Genomic DNA, 4874 nt, shown 5'->3' with positions numbered 1-4874 from the left:
CGTGTGCTACATACTGTATTTATTTCAAGGGCTTTCATTAGCACTACATCATTCTCTTTGGTTCATTTATTTCAACATATTACTGATAATCCACACTTAACATGTACAAACATAATTTTCCATGTACATCTCTCAGAAATATATTATGTACAGTAATGACTTCAGGACTGAAAAAAATATGAGAATTGCTCAAGGTGACTCCACTAGGCAGTAAGGTCACAGGATACAAGTTTAATCCATTGCTGTGACAGTCAAGCATTTTCAACTTGAATTATTGAAATTCTTTTTGATGCTAAGCCACCCATGAGCAACCCATGAGAAAAGACACACACGCACATGCACACACACACACACACACACACACATGCACAAGGGTATGTACATGAATGAGCAAACCCACACATTCACAAACACATTAATGCACACATACATACACACACATGAATAAACACACCCATGCATTGATGTATACTGACACATGGCAGAAAGGCGTAAATATAAGCTTGTACACATACACTTTGCTTACACTGTTCTGGTTGCTAAATGTCACATTATTTTGTTTTTATTTTTGGCTTGGAGAGAACATTTTAAGTTGCAATAAAATGGAAATTTACCAGCCTTGTATCAATATTTTTGAAATATGCTTTAATTACCTTTCCAGTGAAACATTAATACTGTATCTCTAGAATTCAACTAAGGCATTGGCACAAAACTCAGTAAGACTACACGTGTTGTAAATCTTAGTGGTAGCAAAGCAGAAATGTGTCCTGTATCTGATTAATATGCATATTAGTGAAAATATTGTGTCTTGGTGAGTTGAGAGATATCATACTTTTACATTTACCACACATACTCAATGTGTCCAGCGCACCCAGCTTCAGTCTCTTTTTAAATTGACTGCCCTCTAGTGACATGTTAACCAAATTCAGTTCCCATTACTCTCATTATTCACGACTGGAAGTAGGAACACCAGTTGTTTCTCTTTCACCCATGGACTGCCTACTGTCACCTAGCAATACTGTATGATTCAAACCCTAACATACTGAAATTGCACATATTTGCATTATCTGGACATTTAGTCATTGATGCGCTTTGATTCTGAGCAAAGAATCAAATTTGACGAAATGTGTAAAATTGGGGAATTTGGGGTGGTGTTGGGTGGGGGGGGGGGGGGGGTGTACAAATACTTCAGGCTCAGCAAAAAAAAAAAACTCAGCTGACATTAATCAGAAGAAAGGACACCAGCATAATGTATTAATGTGCTAATCCACCTTGTATTATCCCTATATTGATTTCAAGCCATTAATACCAAAAAAAAGAGCAGTCCAGAAAAAACAATCTTTGCGCTTTAAATCTGCTGTGTGACCAGGTATCACAACGGAGATGCTTAATGCGCCCGGAGGGAGGTGCTTATGGATGTCACTGGAACGATTATGCAAGTTTTTCAAGAGGCTCGAGCTTATCTTTCAAAACAGCCATCACCAACCCCTCCGCTTAGAGGTATCGTTAATGCTAATTGTCTTGTTGGCAGTAAGAGTTGTTTTGAGTGTAAAATACTTCTTAGCATGGGCTCCCTGACACATTTACAGGGTCTCGCCTTGTTTATCCATCTCTGTGGACAACTCCTCTGTGCAGGTTTATAGGATCCCAAAGGACTCTTGGTCAAGTGACAAGGCGACAGGACTCCTATTCAGTGCTACTGCTGGCGGCTTTCCTGTGAAAATTAGACCTCCACACAAAACACCTTTATTTTCATTTTCTTTCAGTGTGGTGGTGGGGATTCTCCCTCCACCCCCCACCCCCCACCCCCCCCCCACCCCGCCCCCACCAAAAAATAAATAAAATCTATCCCAACAGGTAAGCCAAATTGGTCATTCTTTTATTTTACAGCAAGGAGTACATTTTTAAGAAAAAATTATTTTATTTACAAATGCATTTGACTATACCTGAAAAAGAAACTCTGATATCTGTCATTTTTGGGGGAAAAAACTTTCTGCAGTGTTCAAGCTTGGTGATATTGTTATAATTAGAGAATGTATGGAAGAATTCAACTTTATTTAATTTCCTATAAATCACGGTTATCTCTGACACCTCACAGATTGTTTTGGGCCCGAAGGATTATCGTTATGGCAACAAAGAGGCGCTAGCGGTGCTAGCATGTTCCAGGCTCCTCTCTCGCTCCGCTGCCAGAGAACCAGCACGGGCAAGAATGTCGTTTTGAGGTCAGGCTGTATTTGTCAGATTGATTTAATCAAAGGTTGCCAATTTCCCCGACCAAATGGTCCTCCCATGAAAAAGCAATTTGGGTGTAAGAAAAACACATCTCCGTATTTCACCAGAGGCCCGGACTTAGTTTAAGATGCCTTGAGGACGTGTCAGATCCTTCATATAAATTAAAACCTCCCCTGGACTGTTTATTACAAACAAATGGCATCTCTGTGTATTGTGTCAAATTCGCTTGGCTGACATGTTCTCCACTTTGAGAACAGATTGCATTACGGCTTTGAACAGCTGGGTTCAATACAAAATGCCAACCCAGGCAGAGTACAGTTTATGTCAGCAGAATTCCCCTGACTACAACTCATTTTTATATAACAAGGTTTAATCTGAATTACAAAACCTGGCAGATCCTTTCATATTATTGCAGGAGCATGCAGTACAGGACCTACCCCTATTAAAATTCATGCTGTGTTAAAAATTTTTTTTTTTTTTTTTTTTTGCAATGAACAAATATGTATCAGCACCTTTGTTCAAGTGAATAACACTTACAGTAGGGTACTGTAAAATAGCATCCTAATACATTCATATCAGGATGATGATTATCATAGTGTAACAAACCTTCAATGTATTGTCAACAAAGTAAAGTCCCGCATTACTAATTGAGACATACATGAAAGGTCAGGTGGACCAGTAAAAATTAAAATAAGCATTATGTAATTCCAGCTTGAATTTGCAAAAATGAATTCATTCAACAAACCATGATGATAGTTTTCATAGACAATCAATTACATACAGTGAGGGGGGGTCTAGTAGTTCTAGCTTGCATCGAAAGCACAAGGATGGATGTATTGCTAATGCACTGCGCTCACTTCAAAATTGGAACTTCACCAGGCTATCAATCACAATTAGGAATTGACACCAACATTTAACCAAGTGCATCAGATAATCTGGCTGATCGCTTATGCTGGAGCTGGATATGCCTATTCAGGAGTTCACGGTTGATTCAAATTTATGGCGTTGTTACAGATTTAAATCAACATCACTAGCAAACCTCCACTTGTCTTTGAATCCTGCCAATACAAAAAGCAATCATGGTCACTGACCATTTGACACAGAACAGACTCTCACAGGGAGGAAGGTTTTTGGTGAGCCTACATTTAGAGGGGACCATGAAGCAACATAGAAGCCTTCAAATACAATTTTCCATGAATAGTTGGAGAAAATAATAATGAAAAAATGCTGAAGATGTATTATTTATACTTAATTCAAATATAATACCATGAAACATTTTTTTAAACTACCTTCTTTTATATGTATCATGGTTCATTGTTCATCCTCCATCTTTTTTCAAATATATCTTTTTATATGGAGCGAGCAGGTGCAAGGCTTGCTGTAGTTGAGGACTTTCTTACACTAGATGGGTAAAATATTTTACTCTTTGCCTGAAGCAACCCCATCTTCTCGTTTCCATGAGAACGCTGTATCCAGGGAAGCAGTTATGCCTCATTTTCTTTGACACCCACATTGTGCTACACTCGCTCCTGTCATCAATGGCACAGATCAAATTGCGGTCTACACTACCTGCAATGTGGAAAGACAGGTTTCAATGCATGCAGAAAAAATTAAATTTAAAATTTACTTTAAAATGACATGTTGGGTTTTAGCCATAAGTATGTGCATGTACAGTAACTAGGCTTGGGGTCAATTCAATTTCCAGTTCAGTCAATTCAGAAAATGAACTGTAATTCAGAAAATGAATTGTAATTCAGAAAATGAATTGTAAATCAATTAATTTGTCGAAAAATCCCCATAGAACATGACAGGCATCCGTTCGATTTCTGATCCCAATCCTGCTTTTAACTTAGGAAGGTTAGTAAACTCCTGTCAATTACAAAATCATTTAATCTCAGCAGTGACAGTGTTAAGACAAACCAATAAAAAACGGTCAGCCAGCCGAGGCAAATACATTATGGAAACTGCAGTCAAAAACACAAAAATGTGACCTACAAATGTCTGCAAAATAAATGTCTAAAAAAAGGCAACCATGTCAAAGTGATTTTGATTTTGGCATTCAGAAGAAAACAGCAGAGGCACAGATGACTTTTATGAATGAATACTAATGGAAATGATATGAACTACAGCAGTTACAATACAGGCATGCCCGCATATAACAGTGCATAAACTGTACTAAAATATATGGAATTAATTAACCCCTACTGTACAATTACTACTTTAGATAAGGAATCAAAAAACTGTTTGACCCTAATAATATCAAAAAATTTGGTGAACCATAACATATTGAATATATTATTGTTACTAACAGCAACCGGTAACTGTTCATTTTAAAAATCATGACTGACATATTTATTTATTCAGCCAAAATAGACCTTTTTCTCTTTAACTGTTACTTGATACTTCATCAATGTTGCACATGTAAAATACATCAAAATATATGCAGTAAGATGTATTTGGGTATAGGACGAGTTTGGAATAAGTCCAAGACTCAGATTTTTATTAGAAATTGTTTTCACTTAATTGTTTTACAGTGATCAGCTGGGGATGATCTGGTCATAGCAGTGCATTAAGGAATTCTCTACTTTACTAATTTGAACTGGGACAAGGCAGTGCATGAGCTCACTTAACTTTTCATGCAA

The sequence above is a fragment of the Anguilla rostrata genome, chromosome 2 (genome assembly GCF_018555375.3).
Source record: "Anguilla rostrata isolate EN2019 chromosome 2, ASM1855537v3, whole genome shotgun sequence".
Classification (NCBI taxonomy): domain Eukaryota; kingdom Metazoa; phylum Chordata; class Actinopteri; order Anguilliformes; family Anguillidae; genus Anguilla; species Anguilla rostrata.
Note: the sequence above shows the minus strand (reverse complement) of the source record.